The sequence below is a fragment of the Ursus americanus genome, chromosome 7, assembly GCF_024610735.1.
Source record: "Ursus americanus isolate L20-20 chromosome 7, mUrsAme1.1.p, whole genome shotgun sequence".
Lineage (NCBI taxonomy): Eukaryota > Metazoa > Chordata > Mammalia > Carnivora > Ursidae > Ursus > Ursus americanus.
In genome coordinates, this window is record NC_142133.1 from 84,826,141 (window position 1) to 84,848,331 (window position 22,191).

Genomic DNA, 22,191 nt, shown 5'->3' on the forward strand with positions numbered 1-22,191 from the left:
GGTGGTATAGACGTGCTGTGCTTCTCCGTCTCCCACTGGCTCTTTGTTCTCTGCTGTGCTGATCATGACCTGACCACTCACACTCAGTGAACAGCACTCATGGTCCCAGAGTAACCCCACAGAGGCTGACTCTGTCACTGCCAGGGTGACAGGGGAGCTGATTCCCAAACACCCACCACTGCTGGCACTGCGGGGTTGGCCAGCAGCAGGGCTAGGACGCCATTCAGGAACATTCTACCAGGAAGCACCATGAGGGTGGCTATGAGCAAGAGCTGTCAACACCGCCTCCCCAGAGCACATCAGCGAGGACCCAGAGGGCCCCTGTACCTCCTGGCCTCAGGAGCCAGGCGACGGCAGGCATCGCTGATCAGCAGGTGTCCAGCCGTGGCACTGGCACAGGGAGAGAAAACCAACCTCCGGGACCAGCCCCAGAAAGCCACGAGCCCAGAGAAGCTGCTTTCTCACGAGGGCACTGAGCTTTCCAGTGGGTGCTGGGAGTGTCCCGGTCGGGACCCCTCAGGCTTATCTAAGGGTCTCTCGGCCCATTGCCTCTATCTGCTTCCCTCGTGCCACATTCTCTGAGCCTTCTCCCCACCCCTCTAGTACAGGCAGGCCCTCCAGACACCCGCCAGACCCTCCTCAGACCCTTGTCGGGGAAAACAGCGGAGACACATGTGACCTAATGTCACACCAGCAGAGCCTCGACAAACGTTTCTTCAAAGTGGCAGGGACCATGTCTGGTGGGACAGCAAGACCCAAGCCATACTCTCCTTGCCGTGGTGAAGCTGGAAATTGAACAGTAAGCACCTAGCACGGAGCACAGCTCATCCTGGTGCTGGTAAGCCTCTCCTAAAAGCAACCAGGATAAATGGACGCAGGACGCATGCTTCCTGCCGCTGGAAAGCCCTGTAAGACTGGCTCTCGGTCTGCTTTGGTGCTTCTTGCCAAGGCTCTGCCTGCCTTTATCCTAATCAGACGTGTAATTGATTGTTTCAGATTTTTGTTTTGCTTCACGTATCTTGTTCTGAATATTAGGTTTGAATATAATTGCCATAGGTCACACCACCTTTTTAAAAAATTTATCCAGTATGCAGGTTTGGGAGCTGCGGGTGACAGGAATGTTTCATGTAAATGTATGCAAATGTATGCTAATGACCCTGAAGCCCCTAGGTGAGTGTGGAGGCTGTCACATCCTCCCAGGTCAGGGCACCAGGGAGCCTGCGTTCCCTGCACGCACAGGACAACTGGAGCATATTTATTTCCCTGTTGAAAACAACCTGATAGCTTTTCTCGGAAGAACTCAAAATTCCCCCAGACTATTCTAGTTGACGAGGAAAATTGCATTGGTGATCTTCCAAGTTATCTGTGTCTTTTTTATATAAAAACCAGTCTAGATGTTTCTTACATGTGCTGGTTTTTTAAGTAAATACTGTTGTGCACTTTTCTGTGTGAAGCACTTTGCCAGGTAAACACAAGGCGCCCTCTGGTCCCTGGATCTTGTGGTTTGGGAAGCAGGTGGATCCTCAGGTGGGGAGGGGGATGTGTGACTCTGTCGGCCTCAGGGGACCACGCCAGGATTCTGAGCACCCGCAACCTGTGCTCGGCTGTGCTCTGCAAAGCCGGGGGTTTCCAGAAGCGCAGTAGCCGACTCAGGGAACAAGTGAGCACCACCCTAGGGGACCCCGTGCCCGGCACCTGTGGGGACCCCGCACCTGGCACCCCATGTCACCCAGGCTTCTGAGCTTCCGCCATCCATGGACAGTGTCAGTTTCCATAGAAGATTTTAAAAGTGAAAAATTTCCCGAGTGGAAAACCACTGAGTTCCCAGGACAGCCGCCATTGTGGGCACACAGAGGGAACCGCAGCCGAAGCCGGTGAGGCAGTCGGCGCAGACACAGGCCTGACTCGGCAGCGCTGGTGGGAACAGGAAGCTGGAGGCCATGTCGGAGCCGAGCTGCAAGAGCTCCAGTCTTGCACCGAAAGAGATCTTGCAGGGGAAACACAGAGCTAAGGGCGGTTTTCTGCGAGGAGAGGTGGCAGGAGGCAGTGCTGACCGGAGGTTACAGGCCCGAAGTGGAGTCACAGGTGGTCGGTTGGCAGGAAGAGTCCGAGTCTGGGGCATCACCGGGTGTCTGGGTGGGGAAATGGGGCCGAAACCCAAAATTCGGGAGAAGAGTTGATAGAAAGACAGGCTTGGAGGTAAGCTTTATGCATTGTTCAGTGAGAAACACAAGCTAGATGTATGCAGTGTGTGAGAATTGCCAAGACTCAGGCACAGAATCAAGCCTGAATCTGGGGGAGAGGGAGCAGCTTGAGAATCAGGAAGAGACGGCGCCAGCCGCAGGAGGGCGGGCAGGGGCAGCCAGAGGACTAGGCGTGCCCTTCCCGCACGGGATCTGGAGGACGCTTGTCGTAAGAGTAGGGGCAGGAAGTAGGCATAATATGTTAATTTTTAGTTTGTAGTCAGGAGGAAAAACTTCAAAATTATGTGAAATTGGCATTTGCTTTGAGGGAGGTATTTCGAAATCAATGTAAAATATCTTCTCAGAAGAGAGTCCAAGTTTTCCAGATAGAAGAAGGAAAGCAAGCTGGCAAGAACATACTCACCCTGAATGTTCGTTTTCATTGACAGAGTTTACGATCAGGCAATTCCGAAAGTATGGAAGGCAGCGAATCCTCTCTGATCTTATCACTACTTTATGTTTGTGTTCAAAGGAAGATCTGCCCTCAGGAAATGCATTCCATATTGATTTTAACGCTTGTGGCTGAAAGAGTGCCTTACCTCGGGTCTGGACGATTCTCTGGGTGGGAGAGGAGATGTCGGAGCCTGAGTCTCCCAGGAGGACGCGCATCTGCACAGGGCGGCCTGTGTAGGTTCCGTTCCAGCCAGTCCTTGGCACTCGCTGGGCCTGAGTCAGAGAACAAGGCGGCCACACACCTGGTCCTCCCCAGATCAGGGAGCTGGAAAGGGCAGGACTGGCCTCTCTGGGACCCTCCCTTCCACAGCCTGGGGTGGCGAGCAGTGCCTTCTGCTTGCTGGACTGGTGAAACACAGGACAGACCATCCACACAGGTTCTAGATGGAGTTTGGCCGAGCCCCGGACACTCCAGGCAGCATCCAGGCAGCCCTGGCTGAGATCCCCCCCTTTCTTTCCACGGTCGCTGCGCGCACAGCCAGGAAGTGCACGGACCTGGTCGGGAGACGGGCTAAGCTTCTCTCTAAGCGTGGCAGCTGGCATCCAGGGCCTAGAGCCCCCAGAGCGCCCAGCCCAGGCCACAGAAACACCTGGGACCTCTGCCCCAGGGCCACGGGCCCCTCCCTTCTCCACTTCCCCTCTCCCAGCCCTGCGACTGGTACCTTGTCCCCGACTGCAGGCGGCGGGCTCACTTTCTGCTCTGCTGACCCGTGACCGTGACTTGAATCCCGCGCTCGCTTCCTCTGTCCTTCCTTCAGATACTCAAGGACTTACCACAGGGGTCGCAACAGCTCAGCACTGCCTGATTTATCTGCCCTTTGGGCTCCAAGGGCGGCAATACTGATTCTCCTTCGGGTTGCCGGGAAGGCTTCGGCGGACGTACAAGGAAGTATGAGGAAAATGTATGAACAGTGATATTCCAAATAGTCACCATTCGTATCTCACATTCCATTTTTCCACAGACAACTGGACAGTTAATTTCTCTTCCCATGTGAAGAGAAAAGGGCAATTTGACATTTGCCTAAAATGGCCCTCAGCCTGCAAGGCTGAACCCGGGTGGCTGGCCTCAGCTGCGGCATGTGGCCATGATCTTTGACCTTCAGTGTCATCCAAAGCAAGAGCCCCCCACAGAGGCCTTCTGTCTGTGGCTTTGAAATGAGCTGCAGCAGTGCAGGAGGGGGACACCAGGCCATGATGGCAAATGCCCCCCCCCCAGCCTGGGTCAGGGAGCCCCTAAGAGGGGACAGATGGACGGACGGGGAGGGGGGTTGTGCATTTGCTGAGGCTGTGGGGGGGCCTTCCACAGCAGACACACCCAGGCCCACAGTCTGCAGGATGCAAGCCCACGTTCAAGGTCAGGCTGTGCAGGGGCTGATTTTTCAGAGGCCGAGAAGGGGATTCTGCTGCAGCCTCTCTCCCACTGCCGGGGTTTGCTGGGGACCTTTGGTGTCCCTGGGCTTGTAGATGCATCACCGACCTCTGAGTGATAGAGAGCATCCTTCGCACCTCTGCGTCTGTCCAAATGTCTCCTTTTGCTAAGAACGCCAGGAACACCGGGTTAAAGTGTGCACGCCTCATCTGAACTTACTGTATCTGCAGTGACCCTATTTCCAGATAAGGTCGCATTCTGAAGGCCTGGGTCTTAGGACTTCCACACGTGAGACTTTGAGGGTCCCAATTCAACCCGTCACAATTAGGTTTAGTGACGTATAGTACTTACAGGAATATTGATACCATGCCTTTGATCACGCAGGACGCTAATCCGACAAGGATCATGATCGTGGACGCTGTTGCTTTTCTAAATAGTGGGGGAATTGCCCAGTCGCGAGTCCTGTCAGGGAACCCTGGATGGGAAGGACTTTGGATGCACCAACCCCTGTGTGCATGTTGTCGGTTCTCAGCAGTAGTAACCCTTTAAGATGACACGTCCCTCTCATTTTGGTCACACGTGGGTGGGTGACCATCGTCTATCATATTTAACCAATTTGGCCATGTCAAGCTTACGGGCTGAAAAATGATATTTTCGGATGGAAAAGTAAGGACAAAGGTTGACCTTATACGTCAACACATTGCACATCATTCTGACCCCAGAGAAGCTCAAACAGATTCACAAGAGGAAAAGAAAGATTGAAATCTCTCGTGTTCCATCATCTTACACCTGGTCGAACTTGTGACTCTTTTTATTTAAAAACCATTCAAAATTACTGCTACGGAGCTCTGGCTCTCACAAAGAAAATCTACTATCTCATGAAATAAAGGGCATTTAAATCTCCGCGAGGTGTTACTCAGCACCTGAGAGCTTACACTGTTCGTCGGAGCACTCGGAGGCAGGAGCGCTCCCTGGGCGGGACAGGTGCCCCTCCCCTTTTGGAGGGCAAGAATGCCATTCTGTCCCTGCACACAGCCTCCCAGGACTTGGGGGGACTATAGATGTGTGCTGAGGGCTCCCGTGGCAAAGTGAGGCCCGAGGTGCCCCATGTTCTGAGGCTGTTGAACCTCCATGCGGCGATCCAGGCCAACGTGCTTTGGTAAAGCCAGGGCTCTGCCAGGAGAGTTCACGTGCGCACACTTGGCCCCGGGGTGGGGAGCCAGGGCGGGGGAGCCCAGGTTGTGCCGCCTAGACCCGGAGTGTCTCTGCATCTGAGACTCACTGTAATGGTCCTCTCTCTGCACAAACATGCGGTCTCGGTCCTGGTGGGGCTCCGTGTACCTACAGTTCAGTACATGTCCCTGTCCCCTCCAAGTGCCTCAGTCTGCAGGCTCCCAGGCAGTGAGAGCCTCTCTGGTTTCCAGAGAACATATACGACTGGGCTTCAGGAGCCTGTTTAAAAATTATTTGGATGACGTGGCCCCGCTACTTAAAGCCCTTTGAAAACCTGCCAGTCTCAGAGTTAAACTGAGAGCTCCTTCTGTGGCAGCGAGACCCTGTAAGCTCTTCCCCCGGCCTTCGCGTGTCCCTTTACCTAAACCTCTTTCTCCCCTGGGCCTGTGCACTTGCTGCTTCCTTGGTCTGGAAACGTCCTCGCTGCTTCTCACTGGGCCGTCTGTCTCCTCCTCCTGCTGGGAACCCAAGCATCCCCACGTTGGAGGAGCCAGAGTCCCGGTCATCTGCGGGAGCCCGTCCCGGGCTGCCCAGGTCCTGCCGGCCACATCCTTCTTCAGTGCTCACCCCTGGCTCCCGTTTGTCCGTCTCCCCTCGGCCTCTGTCTGTCCTGGTCCCCACGTTAGTCCAGCAGGGGCAGGGCTGCATGCGGGGCTCTCTGCAGGAGGAGTCTCCGTCTCAGAGGGCCGTGGCACCGGGGCCACTGTGGACCCTGGACCTGCAGTCTCTGGGGCAGGCTCTCCCTGCACAACCGTCACAAATCAACACGAGCAGCTGGTGGTCAGGAGGGTTAGGAGCAAATCCCGGAGTCAGTCCTTTTCCTTCTGGTAGGAAAGGCCCTCCCAGATGCGGCATAAAGAGTCAAGGTTTTGCAAGACCAGACTGAGGAGGAGAGCTCCTCACGTCCAGCCCTTGGTTTGTAAGCAAAGCTGAAAGACCCAAGACAAAGTGGGAAGGACGGTTTGCTGCATGTACAGCAGGAAGAGGACAGATATCCAGGGTCCATGCAGACCACAGAATCCAGGAGGTAAAGGATACAATCAGTGAATCAGAGGAGAGAGAACACAGTAAGTTCAGATGCAGGGACTGTGAGCCTGAGTGCATGAGGAGGAGACACACGGGAATGTGTATCAGAGCATGTTTGCTCCGTGAAAACGGGAAGCAATCTGGATTTACATCAAGGTATTGGGTAGTTCTGTAAGTCGTGTATAACCGTGTTATGAAATGATAACCAGTTACAAAATCTGAACCTCAGTTCACTACGTGCACATGGACATGTTTCCCACTTTAACTGAGCAAAAGAAGTTCCTAGAAGAATATGTAAAATATAATAGCGTTTGTGTTTGGAAATGAAGTAATTCTGTCCTTACACATGGGGCAGAGCTGACGGTGTGCGTGCTTGCGTGTGCCTGTGCTCCGCTGGGCATCACAGCAACGGCACGAACGAACCAGACTGGGAAACGCGCTTGCCTCCGACAACAGCAACGGGCAGGAGCTCCAGCCCACAGGTGCTTGGGTGTGACCAGGACGCCTTCGTCTTTGCACTGAGAATGTATTCAAGTCTCATTGTACAGCAGCGGACGGGGGCCGGGACCCCTGGGCTTGGAGACCCGTTCTCTTGTCTGCCTGAGACCTTGGGCATGTTCCTTGACCTTGCCTAAGTTCCCCAAATTAATTCCTTTGTCTGAGAAATGTCGATAATGAAGTCAGCATCTGACATCGGATTAAAGTTAGTTGCTATTTCTCACCCAGGTCAAAACCCATGCTTTGCACCTGTCTAACCTACAAATCAGCTGCTCAGCCTAGGGCTAGCCACCACCCCTAAGCCAGGGTAGACGCGTCAAAAGCAGGCCCACCCAGGAGGCGTCCTCTGTCTGGAACTCAGACCCTCCCTTGCAAAACAAAGTGCAGACAGCCTGGGGAAAACGTATACCTCTTCCCTGCCTGTGTTCAAACCTCGGGCTCCTCTTGGGCATGGGGTGTGATCTCTGAGTCAAAGAGTAGGTGAACAGGAGAGTTCAGGCTCTGGAAGATTCCCTGCTCTGGACACACTCTAGAAATTCAGGGTTCGAAGGACAAATAATGGCTCATTAGCTTTGCATTGCTATACAACGCGCACACCGTATAAGAAGCAGCATAAGGCAGGAAGGTGTGGATCAGATGAGATGCTCTGGAGACCTGTGACCCCGGTGTTAGGGCTTTTCTTGTACATAAAACCAAAACTGAGTACCTACCCTGTCCCAAGTCTTTCTGCCCCATATTGAAGCGTGACATCACCCCCGTCCCAGCCCAGCAGTGACCACACATGACTGGGGACTCGGTTTGGTCTAATTCCTGTCTCCTGCCAAAATTCATTCCTCATCAGTGGGGAATTGAATAGAACAAAGCACAAACCTCCAAAATCATCGTTAGTATTTTAAAGGGAATCGGCCTGGTTCATGAGAAGTCTCCTTTGTCCTCAGAATTTAGTGTTTGGGAATATGTATTTACGGTTTGGGGGCCGTGTCGAGAATAACGGCGTTGTCCTCACCACCAATAGGTTAGGAGTGCAGTGCAATAGTAGAGAAAGTTTGAGCTAGAACGTACGTATTCCAAAGTCCCCACCCCACTGTCACAGGCATATCGACATTTGGATTTCTTCCTTGCCTGTATTTGTCCATGTTTATTATGGGTTTTGGCCGTTAGCATATTATACTTACAATTTTCCAACCCAGTATTTGTTTTCAGAATACATCATAAGCACTTGAAACTCGGCCACGAAGTGTTCCTAGCTACTGTGTCACCTGGGGAAGAAGGGCTCCCCTCTATCCTGTGTGCTCCCTGCAGTGACCAACGACCAAGGGGCAGGAAGTATGATCTCCTCCTTAGAGAGGGAGCTGGGCATTCAGAGCGCTTGGTCGTCAGACCAGGGGACTGACTGGCAGCTGATCAGGCCCGAACTCAAGTCTGCTGGCATTCATACCGGGAAGTGGACATATCGTAAGTCGCATCGCCTCCGCTGCTGTGGGCCACGTCGGTGGTTTTCCATCTTCTACTGTCCCGAATAACGTATGCCAAGCTCAGGAGGTGGCGAGGGAGTGGCGGAGAGAGGCCGGGCTGTGTCAGGGCCTCCCTGTGCTGTAGGAAGGTGGAGGCAGGCCCCCTAAGGGCGCTCAGGCTGAGTCCCCAGAGCCTAGGACTAAAGCAGCAGCCCTCTCCCTTCTCATCCCTGTGACGTGACTCCCGCAAAGCCCAGGTGACCCAGCCTCTGCTCCTTGCTGCTCGAAGCGAGTGTGGCACAGCTGTTGCTGGTCCTTTGGACTCAATTATTAGCAAGGTTTTAATATCACCTCCTTTAAATTGTAATTTAAGCAGATAGATGCTTTTTAATTGCCATCTGTGTAGTGAACTCCATACCAAGAAAATGAGGGTCTGCTTTAATTAGGTGGAACCTGGCTGATGCGTGTCAGATGCTACGGCTGAGATCGGTGAGACGCGGAGTCGGACGCATGCACAGGACGGTCGGTCCTACGAGCCTTCTGTTTTCCTATTGTGTAAACAAATACAGATGTGCACGTACATAGACCTGGCTGTATGTGTATGCATATGGAGACACAGCCATGCATACGCGTGGGCTCCACTTTGCTTTTCTTATGCAGCAGGTCAGCTTCTTTCATTGATCGGAAATATTATTTTTTCTTTGATAGTCTTTTAAATTCTGCCTCCACCTGTGTTTCCCTGATTCCTCTGGAAGCTGCCTCACCCACCAGCAGCTGCAGAGAGCGGGGCTAGAGGAGCATGGGATTCCCGTTGGTTTCTGGAGAGGAGTTACCCCTGGAGGGAGGAGCACAGGATTCTGGCACCTGTAAGAACTCCAGAGTCGGAGTCCCCTGGAGCCTGTGCTGGTCTGGAAAGGCAGGACCAGGCTGCTTCCCCCTCACCTACCCTACCCTGTAGTTACCCTGTGACCCCCGTGTGTCCTCCCTAATGAGGTCCTTCGCTTTGCTGAGCTCCACCCAAGTTGCAAGTGGGAATGCCAGAGAGTTCCTCTCTTCCTCCTCCTCCCTCCCTCTCATCTCCCTTCTCCTTCCCTCTCACCTCCCTCATCTCTCTTTCCCTCCCTCCTCCCCTTCCTCCTTCACCCATTCCACCTTCAATCAAATATTAACACAGTGCTCTTTATAGGTCATGGTGTGTGAGATATTAGTGACACAGTGGTGAGGCGTTGTCTCTAATTTCTTGCAAAGACAAATAATCACCAAAATAAATGTAAATGTATAACTGTGATAAAAGCTAACGTTGGCATATAAAATTCTTGAAATTTTAAAATACAATTGAAGAACCCAAAGATAAATTTGAAGAAATCTCCCAGAAGATACAGAAAACAGAAAAAGAGATGAAAAAAAAAATACAAAAGCAAAGCTGGATGAAGGGCGAATGTAGACAAGACAAATGCATTTGGGAGAAATCCTCCCCTCCCCCGCCAAAAAGAATAGTGAAGAAATAAAGAGGAAGAAATTAACAAGGAGGGAAGAAAGTTCTCGGGGTGAGTGGGCTTGGGGCTGTGTTGACACTCCGAGAGCTGACAGAGTCCCCGCGAGCCTCTGGCGGGTGGACGCTGTGTCGGCCTCTGTGCCTCCGTGGTCTCAGGGCATGACCTCCATTGGAAGGACATGCCCAACAGTGAAGGGCATTTCCCAAGGCCTCACTGGGGCTGAGCATCAACAGACAAGGGGCACAATCCAGGCAGGGACTGTTCCCGCTGCCCTTAGGCCTCCGGGGCAGGCCGCGGTGAGCACTAAATGCCTCTTTCCTTTCTAGCCCTCCATTCAGACACTGTGAATGCACATTTTTCTAAAGCAAATAAACAGAAATAAATTAGGTGTGAGACCTTGATTTACTGAAATAAATTTTCCAGAGGGAATTTCTGCCACTTTGAATGTTTAAAAAAAAAAAAAAAAGCCAGATTCTAAGAAGAAGGAGGTACTCCAGTGCCAAATCCTCACTGCCGGCTGGGCCTGGGCCGGCCTGTCCATGTCCCGGGCGCAGAGGGAGCGCTGGGCCCGTGCAGTGAATTCTGTCCCAAGCACAGGAAGCCGCCTTCTGACTGCATCATGTGAAGATGCGGCTTTCCTGCGGACGACTGCTCCGTCCCAGTACCGTTCCTGTTCTCACATTTGTGCTGTGACAGGCCATTGTCTGACGCGGTTTCCTGGTGAACGAAACACAAAACCCACAAAGAGGCTGCAGGTTTATGTGACAGCGGCGTAGATAGGAAGCTCAGGTTCAGGTTAATCGATGCTAAGAACATGAGTTGAACCATAATTAAGAGTTTGCTTGTCGCTCATTAATATATAATTTAATTGTTGAATTTTTAAATATTATGAACTATTTAAATGTGTATTTCTTGATGCTATTACTAACATTCAGTTGAATATTAGCTGTTTGCAAAATGCTTCTTTTATAACTATAATTTAATAAAAGAATTTATTTTAAAAAGGCAACATCTGCCTATGTCACAGTATTAAAACTGAGCATGTTGTCGATGCATTGTTTTAATTTTTGCTTTAGTAGATAATGTTGTGCTTTTCCTCAGTTATCGGAGTTTGTCTTTTATTTATTTTTTAGTACATTTAATGATGGCCTTGGGGTTTCTATTTTACCCAGACACAATGGTTTTTCTTTTTTTCTTTATACCAAAAATAAATTAATTTTTCGCATATTTAAGATGCGACTACATTGATCCTAACTTCTGTCTGTTGTTTCTTTCATTTTTCCTTGAATTCGTGTAGGAACATCTCAGCCATCTTGCTTTATACTGACTCACTCGAGTCTAGCAGAACACTGAAGAGCACGCCCTCAGTAAATATCAGCTGAATTAAAGGCTTTCATATGAGGGAGGCAGGATTCTCTGCATCTAGCTCTGTTGCTGTTCACAATACCATGGTCATAAATGAGAAGCTCTGAAACTCAGAAATATTATGCAGGTGTCTAAGTAAGCGTGATGAGGAGTGTAGTGATAGGAACGTGTAAACATACTACCACTGACGAGCACTTACAGCACCCTAGATCCCTTCTGCGTGTTACCTAATGAAACAGCGAGCTCGGGTCATGAGCTGATAACTGGAAATGATTTAGCAACCCACGTCATCCTGGTTTCAGATCTTTGAGCCGTTAAACATTGGACTGATTGGTTGAGTCACTTGTGTAACCTAATCCAGTCACGAAATTCCCCTGCACAGGTGAGTGGGAGCTCGGTCTTTCTTGTTCCTAGTTTTCCTTCCTTCCTCCCTTCCTCCCTTCCCTCCTTCCCTCCCTCCTTCCCGCCTTCCTTCCTTCTCTTCATTCCTCCCTTCCTCTCTTCCTCTTCTCCTTCCCTCCCTCCCTCCTTCCTTCCTTTCCTTCCTCCCTTTCCTCCTCCCTTCCTTCTCTTCCTTCCTCCCGTCCTCTCTTCCTCTCCTCCTTCCCTCCCTCCCTCCTTCCTTCCCTTCCTTCCTCCCTTCCCTCCCTCCCTCCTTCCCTCCTTCCTTCCTTCTCTTACTTCCTCCCTTCCTCTCTTCCTCTCCTCCTTCCCTCCCTCCCTCCCTCCTTCCCTTCCTTCCTCCCTTCCCTCCTTCCCTCCTTTTCTTCCTTCTTCCCTTCCTCTCTTCCTCTCCTTCTTCCCTCCCTCCCTCCCTCCTTCCTCCCCTTCCTTCCTCCCTTCCCTCCTTCCCTCCCTCCTTCCCTCCTTCCTTCCTTCTCTTCCTTCCTCCCTTCCTCTCCTCCTTCCTTCCCTCCTTCCCGCCTTCCTTCCTTCCTCCCTTCCCTTCTTCCTACCTATTTTTCTTTTCTTTTGTCATCTGAGTCAACAAACCCATACTGAGTGGCCGCTGGGCACCGGCAGCTAAGACACAGAAGCATGTGGAATTGTCCGAGCTCCCCAGTGACATGCCTTCTGGGGGCTTGCACTGCTCATAGTAAAGTTTCAGGGAAATTATTTTTTTTTATCTTTTTTTTTTATAATGATTTTTTATTATATTATGTTAGTCACCATACAGTACATCCCCGGTTTTCGATGTAAGGCTCGATGATTCATTAGTTGTGTATAACACCCAGTGCACCATGCAATATGTGCCCTCCTTACTACCCATCACCGGTCTATCCCATTCCCCCACCACCCTCCCCTCTGAAGCCCTCAGTTTGTTTCTCAGAGTCCATAGTCTCTCATGGTTCATTCCCCCTTCTGATTACCCCCTCTTTCTTTATCCCTTTCTTCCCCTACTGATCATTCTAGTTCTTATGTTCCATAGATGAGAGAAATCATAAATTATTAAACCCCAAGGAGGAGGTGGGGAGAAGTTCTCTTGTTTTAAGTGGCAAAGTTGAAAAAGACAACTTCTTTCTCTTTCTGGGACTTCATGATTTCAAATCTTCTGTGGTCTGTATCCTTGTGCTCTTGGCAGGACACATGTGTTCAAACACTTACTCACTGCCTGTGTGGGTGAAGTCATTCCTTGGGAAGATGAAGTCTACCTGGAAAGCATTTACAGCTCTGTTCCCAAGGGTCAACAGAGACAGACAGAGCCGGCTGGTTGCCAGAGGACAGGAAGGGATTGTGGAGTTCTGAGGAAAATGACCCCCATTACACCCTTTGTTTCTTAATTAACTCAACTACCCAGTCGCCTGCTGTTCAAACAGAGCAAGTCGATGTAATAGTTTCTTGCTAGAAGTGTTACGTGGCTGTCTGTTGAGCTGGTTAACTGAATTGTCAGTGTTACCTTGTAATCCTGCAAGGGCACCTGGAGAGATTCTGGACCAGAGAACAGGAGTTCTAGAACCTTCTCAGGTCCAGCAGACGGTCTCAGACTGCAGAGCCCACTCCGCAGATGGGGCTGGTCTCTGAAGGCACCACGTGCACAAGTCCTGGGGAGACCCTTCGTCAGAGCCAAAGCAGAGGCCCCAAGTCTGTGAGAACTGGAACCCTTGTCCAAGGATAGAATGGATGACACTTGGTCCCTTGTGGCCGCCGCAGGGTCCCCGTCCACCGCTGCCACCTCTCCTCACGTGCTAGTGCAATCATAGGCACTTTACGCTGTGGTTCGTGTTTTGCAGATGGAGAAATGGAGGCACAGGGAAATTAAGTGACTTCGCCTCAGTCCCAAGCTGGGGAGGACCAGGAAGAGAACATAGAAGGACCCTGACTCCGGGCCCGTGTCCTGCCCACGGAGCCACACTGCCTCCCTTCCTAGGAGAGAAGACGCCCCACAAGGTACAGCGTGGCCCCTTCACTCTGGTGGCGTGTGGTCTGCACCAGGCAGGACAGCCTGTCCACACTGTGTGAATTTGCCCTGGGTGGCATGCAGTCCACAGCGGGTGGGACAGCCGTGTGCACTGCTGACCAGGGTTAGACATGGCCTAGACCACTACTGTCAGTAAAACATTCTCCTTCCAGGACAGGAGCTCTCACCCCTCCTCAACCCCCTGCTTTCCCTCACCCGGCATCTTCCCTGCGTCCGGCCTCAGAGTATGTCTGTTCACTCCTCCGGCTGCCCCCATCGCCTGCCTCTTCTCCTGTCCACTGCCTCTCCCCCTCTGAGGGGCAGATCCACCCTATCCGGGGCTTGACAAAAGAAAGACGCTTTCTTTACCCCCCAGAAGCTCTTACCTCATGTCTGTCCTTCCGGGGCCTCCCCTCCCTTGCTGCCTGTCTGCCGGAGTCTTTAGAAAGCAGGCTGCTGCCCCAGCTCTCCAGAAACTCCTCTCTCAGATCCCACACTGATCTCATAAGCACCAACTCCAGACGTGCTGGGGTGGAAGGGGTTTCAAGCACCCAGTAGGCCCACATCCCAGCATCCGTGGACAGAACTTCCGTGGACAGACACAGTGGTATTGCCCACGTTCGTCCACTCCCCAGGGGTGTTGAAGTCAGGACCAATGGATTGCACTCAAGGCTCCCCTCAAAACCCTGTGGTCACAACTAAGCATGCCTTCCTCCCCCACATACCCCTTCTAGAACTTTCTCTCTTGCTTTCTGTCCCATGCTGTTTCTTTAGGTTCTGTCCCATCGCTTGGATAGTCCCGTCATCTTCGGTCACTGCGTGGTATCCCATGCCTGCCCTCTGAGAGCCCAGGACGTGGGCGTGGGTCTCATCAGGTGACAAAGTTGTCCCCTTGAGGAGGAACCCTGACCTGCACATGGGTGCCTGACAGTGACAGCCTAGTGAGAGCAAAAAGGCAGCAGCCACACAGCTGAGGTCACGATTTGGCGGGGGCCAGCACTGCCCCCATGTGTGCAGAGCGAGTGTCACACACTTTAACGCTCTTCTGGGCTTTACGAGCTGGCATGCCCACCTGGCCCCCAGTGGGGACACTGTCCTCTCTGTATCCTTTCTAGGAAACTGAGGCTCAGGGGGCAAAGAGACACAGTAAGTAGGAAAAGTTGCACTCCATGCGTAAGATTCCAAGCCCAGCTCCCTCTCCCTAAAATTCATGAGCGTCTCCCATTGAATTTCTGAAACATTTTAATTTTTGAACGTTTCCTGTGGAATTTTGTGGTTCATCTTCTCCTGAACACAGACACACCTCACACATAGACATAAGCTTCTCTAATTCTTCTTTATTGTTTTAGCTTTGTTCTCTCCTTAAAAAAATGAGTAAAACGAAATTTTTTTTAGAAAATCTGGACTTGAAAAGTACAAACTTCCCATTATATAATAAATAAGTCACAAGGATGAGAAGTACAGCATAGGGAATATTGTCGCAAGGACAGTAACTTCATGTGGCAACAGATGGTGACTGGTACCACGTGAGCCTTTCATAACCTGTATGAATGTCGGGTCACTATGTTCTGCACCCGAAACGGACACGGTTTTGTATGTCGAGTATACTTCAACTTAAAAAGAAAAACTGACTTAAAAGTTATAAACTAGAAAACCACTAGGATAATTTGAAATACAAATGGACCATTCTATTAATATTTCTCTAGGTCAAAACATATTTGAATCTTTTAATTTTACTTTTTGTACTTTATCAAAATTTAGGTTAGGGGGAAGTGAAGGTGGGAAATGCTGAATATAAGTCAAATGGAGTCTCAGAGTAGACGTAAATGTACTTATGAATATAGAACATTAATTACTACTTATTAAAAGCTGTTCTTTGGTCACATGTGTGGGTTTTATGTCCATCTAAAGGACAGGTGTGGTCCCTCATTGCACTGCCGCCTGAGGGGTGCGTGGGGCTGAGCAGGCGTTCGCTAGAGAAGGGGCTGTGCTTGTTGGCCAGCTCGCACACACGGCACGAGGATGTGGAGTGGACCCCCGCGTGAGGCTGCCCATACCAGCCTGGAGGAGGACAGGCCACTGAGGTGGGGACCCAGCTGCATCCCCAGAGGGCCCAGGAGGACCAGGGCCACTGGCATGAGGGCGGGGAGCCTCCAGGAAACCACAACTACATGCTAGAGCCCAGCAGCTCTTTCTAAGCGACTGGTTGGGTCACCTACATTTTTTTACAGATATGGGGGAAATACCACCAGCAAAGGGAAAAAGAGGTGGGAGAAAATACTCCCACCAGATAAGATAGGCACAGAGATTATTAACACCTTCGGTGTACAAGAAGCTATTGCAAATCCACGGGAACATTTTAAAAATAGGCAAAGGGTGAGCATAAGGATTTCCCAGGAGGAAGAATGCGAAAGGCCCCGGTGTGAGGAGGCCCCCGTGTGAGGAGGCGCTGGACCTCGTCCGTGGTCGGGGAAGGAGACCGTGAGCAATGATGAGATACGTTATTTCACTCGGCCAAGATGAGGCTCCTGTGATCCATTGTAGATCAGCACTTAGAAAAATAGGGATAATCACACTCGCTAAAAAGTGCATGGATTTGTACATCTTCCAGAAGTACTGAAAATATCTTCTTAGAAAATTATATATGGAAATACGCGCAAAGATGTGTGTGATATTTATTGCACTTCTTTTTATAGCGGAGTAAAACAATTACATGAAATAAAACAACCTAAATGCCCATTCGTGGGGGAACTTACAGGGATTGCTGGATAAATTATAGGACACACGTTCTGGGAAATATGACGCATCCATCCAAAACAGTGAGTCGAACCCATGGCCGTGGCCTGGAGAGATGGCTGTGACTTTTCATAAGTGAAAGTAGCAACTTACAGAAGTTTGTGTAGCACGGAGTCTGCGTTTGTAAACAGTTGACATACCAAGGGGGTGTGCTCTGTGTGTTCGTGACACTTGAGGAGCAGAGAAAGCGCGAGCCTGGACGCGGCGTTGGCTGGAGGAGCAAAGGCTCGGGGCTGCTCTGTCCCCACCGCACAGCTGATGCATTCCTGTATTCTTCCTTCTGACTGATTTCCGACCAGTAATGTAGGAGAAACAGGAAAGAGAGGCAGACACTGCTGTTACCGACGCGAGGGAGGGAGTCAACAGGGAAGCATCGTGGGTTCTCAAGCCAGCGACTCCATGATGGAAATGGGATGATGGTGTCACGGCAGGCGATGTAACGGAGAAGGTCCAGCATCTACAAAATCATCCCCGTGACTCAGCCCAAACAGCCAGGGTTTGAACTCGCGCCACACCCAGACGGTGGAAAGGCATGGCGGTGAAGACCAGAACATGATGAATGATGTGACAGAGGAACAGAGAAAAGACGAAAGTCAAATGTGATTTTAAGTTTTCCAACCGAAGGGACCATCACGTCATTTATTCAGTAGATCACAGCGGAGACTGATCCCGGGATGTGACAAGGTCCCTCCTCTCAAGAGCTTGCCACACAGCAAGGAAAATGTACTTTCAGGCAGACCTGCCAATGACTGCTAGAGAGCCCCACGCAACGCTGAGGTGGAGAGCGGCTAGGAGGAGGGACGTGGCGGCTCGGGAACCCTGTGTGGGAAGGAGAGACTAATGCAGCTCTCAGATGGATCTGCTGTGAATGGCGGTGCGGTGGAGGCCGCTGCACGTGCAGTCCAGGCTTCCCTGAGGCTGCAATCAGACACTCTGGTGGGAGTGCCTGGCAGGTGTGCTCAGGGGTGTGGCCCGGGGACAGAGCCCTGTGGGAGCCAGGCAGTTCGGAGACCACGGCTGGGGGGAAGCAAGCAACAGCATTCAGTGTTTTCTGAGGGATGAGAATCGGTGAGACATTGGGGCTCTAGGACACGGTCACTGGTGACCTCCAGTGTGTCACCCAGTAGGGTGCACATGCCTGAAAGGTCTCTGTTAGCACAGTTTGGTGGCAAAGGAAGGAGAGAGGTGATAATTGCTAAAGGTCAACAGAGTCAAAGGGCAGAGGGGGCCCGGACTGAACGGAAAGCAGAACAGCCAAGTGAGAGGAGCAGACGGAACATTCTAGAAAGGGTGCGGTACAGGACAAGCCCCCAGGAGTTGTCTCCTAGGGACGTGATCTCCAACACAGGGGATGGTGGGAGGCAATGTCATTGACAGTGTGGCCCAGGGCTGGGAACGGGCCTGAATCCCAGCCCTGGTGTCTGTCCTGGACAGCTGACATTGGCCTGGCTCTCTGAGCCTCTGTGAGTCCTGGCCTTTGCCATCCACCAGCCATGCCGGCCGCTACAGGCAGGAGCCACAGGACACACAGAGCGCGTGTGGCACAGCACCGGCCTACGGTCAGGATGTGGGAGCTGCCAGAAGGGTCTTGAAGGCAGACTTCTTTCCAGGAGGCTGGCTGCCCAGGGGTCAGATCAGAGGCAGACACCAGGCAGGCATGAGCGGTGGCAATGTGGGCCTCCTGACAGGAGGACCAGGCTGGCTAGGTCTATGGCAGCCATGCAGTCCCTCCATGGAGCTGCTGCTCTTCCCCACCCAGACCCTGAGCAGCATGTGGAAGGAACACGGCGACCCTGAGATGCAGCCTGGACTTGATCTGAACCAAGCACGGCAGGCTTGGCAGACCGGACGACACCTGGCCCTTCACACTAATGCTCTTCGGTTACGTAGAATGAGTTTTCCCACAACACTGGAAAAGCCATTTTCTCCTTCGATTTCCCAACGTCCCCAGGACCCACGTGGGTGCTATGCCCCACACAGTTACAGAGACTGGGGATCCACCTGGGTTAACGCCGTGTCCCAGGTCGTGCAGCTGCAGAAGGTGAAGGAAGGCTCCAGGGCAGGGGTGAGCCCCAGCACGGGTGAGCCCCAGGGCCCAAGCCTGCCCACAACCTTAACACCACATGGTAGTGTTTGCATTTTGGTGCTTGGTCTTGTATTACAGGCTTTTGTTTGTGTGTCTGTCTTCCCAGCAATTTGCCAATTATTGAAGGGTCTTTTATTTACAAGAAACGGCAGGTACGGAGAGGACCCAGGAAATAAAGCTCTTGCTCTCAAAAACCACCGGCTGGTCTGTAAGAAGTTTGTGAGTCTGAAACAGCCGCCATACAGGAGTGAGGGGCACTACCGTGTGTCGTGAGGAGGCCACCGTGAGCTCCTGCAACAGGGCTCGCCTTCTCTACAGCCTGCAGCAGCGACGGGACAGGAGGGGACAGGCCCGGAGGGGCCCTGGTACTTCCCCTCGACCGGCTGCGACCCGCCGGGAAACTGACGTGATAGGCGCCCCCCAGGCTGAGATTGATGGTTTTCATTTCAGATCGTCCTTGTCTGAAGAAGCACCAACTACAAGTCACTAAAATGACCCCCCACCTATCTTTTTGAAAATGCATTCCCTACTTAACTTTTGTGAACAGCCCTTTCCCTTGTAGGGATATTCCCTTCTAGAAAGTGTTTCCCCCCCTTTTTTTTTTACTCCTTTTCTTTGATCTGTAGAACTTCCTTCCATATTTCCAAGAAGGTTTGGCCAACATTCACCTGACTTTTAAGGGAACTGTGATATCTCTATTTAGCACAACGTGGCCAGTAGTTATCAAGCAACCATTCTGGGCCACATGCCGCACAAGGGGCAAAGGAGTACGAGGATGGATATTGCTCATTCTCGTCCCAGGTCACCTGCAGTGTCCTGACGGGCCGGGTCTCCCCTGCCCACCTCTCCTAGAGCCCTGGGAGCCCAGAGAGCCAGGCTGGTGTGGGATACACCATTTCCCAGCTTCTCAGAAGACACTTTCAGCTGTTCTCCTGCCTTGTCTAGGAACTAGAGGGGTCTCAAGCCCTGTTGAAAACGGTGAGCTGGATTGGGGGAGATCATCGAGAGTCCTACACACACACACACGCACACACACACTTTTTAGGTTTTGTAAATATGACGGAGCTCGTGGCCCTGGAAATCGTTATGGAGACTACTCCGGAGCTGTGCACCGTTGCACTGGTCCTGATACTCGGAGGCTGCGAAAGTGTTGCTGTTAGGAAAGGTGATTGCAAACAGAGAGCACAACACCCACCCTGCATCACAAGCGACGTGTGTGCCCAGAACTTGGATGTCATGAGCATCCTTGCTCTCCACGCCTTTGGGGAAATGCACCACACCTGGAAAATGGAGGAAGGAAACCTTTTTCGAGCACCTGGCACCGTGCCTGGTTCTCCATGGAATCATTTCATTCGAGCCTCTTGGCTGCTCAGGGAGCTTCACAGAGGAGAGAACCACAATCCACAGACGGGACTCTGCCCGGCCTCTCACAGTTAGTAAATGTGGAGCTGGCTGTCACACCTGCCTCTGAGACTCATGTCCATGGAGACGAGCGGGGAACCACTGCTGACACAGAAGGCCCTGACGTGGCCAGTGCTTCCATCCGGGCAGCCGGCAGGCTTCAGGGACTGCACTCCCTATTTGCGGCAGGAGAGGCAGACCCACAGACGTTCGGAAGCCCTCACTGCCACATGTACCCTCCCGACCCACCTGCCCAGTTCAGGCCCTGCCGTGTGTCGGCACTGGGAGGCCCAGGTGGCGCCAGGGTCTGGAGGGGAGGACAGAAGCCGAAACAAGCATGCAAAGACAGGTTGTGATTCCTTTGAAGGCTACCACCAAGTCTCTGCACACTTGTTAGTAGTAACTTGCGGGAAAAAAAGGGGAAATTAAAGAAAAATGACTCCAAGAAGAGGGATGGAGAGAAAATTGAATTATTAAACATGGAGCAAAATTTCCTGGGCCTGAGACCCAGCTGGCTGCTGGAGAAGCTGGTGCAGGGTAAGGCTCAGCAGCCACAGGCAGCCACCGGCCCCCTCCAAGGCCCACGGGAGGCTCTGCCCATGGCCCGGTCTTGAGAGCCAGGATGGCAAGGGCACTCTCTGGAATTCCATGAGATCCCACCACGTCCATGACTCTTCCAGGCCCTGGGACTGAGATGCTCTACCTTGCTTCTTCGAACTCAGGTATCCTCGAGGGCAGAGGGTGCCGGGCAGGAGCAGGAGAGCTGGGCAGCACACGCCCAGGGCACACACCCCACCCAGCCCTGCAGAGTGGAGCTGCTGCAGCAGATAGAACCGGCACATGCCCGATGGTGGGCCATGTCATAGCAGGGGACGGGCTGAAAGAGGCTGTCAGGCGGTGGTGGCTGCTGTGTGGGAACGCTGCCTCTCTAGCCAGCTGTGCAGTGTCTCCAGATCCTCCTTTTTTCCCAGAAAAATCAGAAATCCAGATTTGGATATAAAGTCTCCAGGTTTTTAGCTATTAGCTCGATGTGTTAAGCACTGAGAGCGTAGCAGAACAGTTCTGGGGCCAGATACTGACTTTCAGGCCATGAGACTCATGAACCCCTCCCTGAAACCTGACTTTTAGTGTTTTCCTTCCAGAACCTGATGGCAGGATAAAGTGACACAGCAATAATCAGAAACACGCTCAAATTCCGCAAATCCTGTCTTCAACTCAGGTGCGGGTTTCTAGTCTTACTTCTTCATTTGGGGCCAAAAGAGCAATAGTTACTTTACCAAAAAATAGTTCGGTATTTGGAGGGCACCTGATTTGACATTTCAGCTAATGTTCTGGAAAGAGGCACCCTCCCCGCTCGGCTATTCCGTACTTGAAAGTAAAGACCAGGCTGTGACTGTAAACACAACAGTGAAATATGAAAAAAGCTTTGGCTATGGGCCGTTAGCTTGGACTGTGAGCTCGCAGAGCTGGGTGGCAGCTCCCACTCTCCCTGGGGCCCCCAGCACCCACGGCCCGCGGGCCAAGACGCGCTCCGCACAGCAGACTCCCTCTGCCCACTCTGCCCCTCTGTACCACCCCTCGGGGCTGTCAGGCCTCAACACCGTTTTCATACACGATATAAACTGAGAAGCAGATTTTTTATGGATATAAAATTGCCAGGTCACCCAAATATGAGTGAAATCAAACAGGAGTTATTTTGTTAAAAGCCACTGCCTTTATCTCCCTGGAATCACCTTGAAGCCTTTGAAATTTGGGTTTGTTTCAAATGCTCCACTAGGCCTCCCGGTCCCCACGTGGTTGTGAGGAAGCATCCTGGGGCCAAGGACACCCAGGGCTCCTGACAAGCCGACCTCCCACCCTCAGAGGTTGTAAAAGTCTTCCCAGAGGGGCACCTGGGTGTCTCAGTCGTTACGTGTCTGCCTTCGGCTCAGGTCATGATCCCAGGGTCCTGGGATTGAGCCCCACGTCGGGCTCCCTGCTCCACTGGGAGCCTGCTTCTCCCTCTCCCACTCCCCCTGCCTGTGTTCCCTCTCTCACTGGCTGTCTCTCTCTCTGAAAAGAAATAGATAAAATCTTAAAAAATAAAATAAAATTCTTCCCAGAGCTTTCAGCTTCTTGCCGATAAGAAGTCCAGTGAGCGTGCACACAGACCTCCCGTGGACATGGCGCCACCCCCGCGTGCAGTGCAGTGAGCGTGCACACAGACCTCCCGTGGGTGTGGCGCCACCCCCCACACCCCGCATGCTTGCAGAGAAGCAGAGGCGTCTCCTGCCTGCGGGGGGGCAGATATTTCTCTGCTCAGCACTTTATTTGTATTACAGAAGTTTTAAAATTATAATCAAATTATTAATAAATGGTAATTAAGCAACGGAA

The 22,191-nt window shown here is 51.9% G+C and overlaps 1 protein-coding gene across 1 annotated transcript in view; it reads left to right on the forward strand.

Annotated features, from left to right (window-relative positions):
* The window catches only part of LOC123786598 (myelin transcription factor 1-like protein), a 307,765-nt gene that overhangs the window by 202,431 nt on the left and 83,143 nt on the right, over positions 1–22,191 (forward strand). Inside the window, exon 4 of the mRNA XM_087863207.1 lies at positions 13,369–13,525. The gene's annotated coding sequence lies outside the window, so the exon portion shown is untranslated. The remainder of the gene's footprint in view (positions 1–13,368; positions 13,526–22,191) is intronic.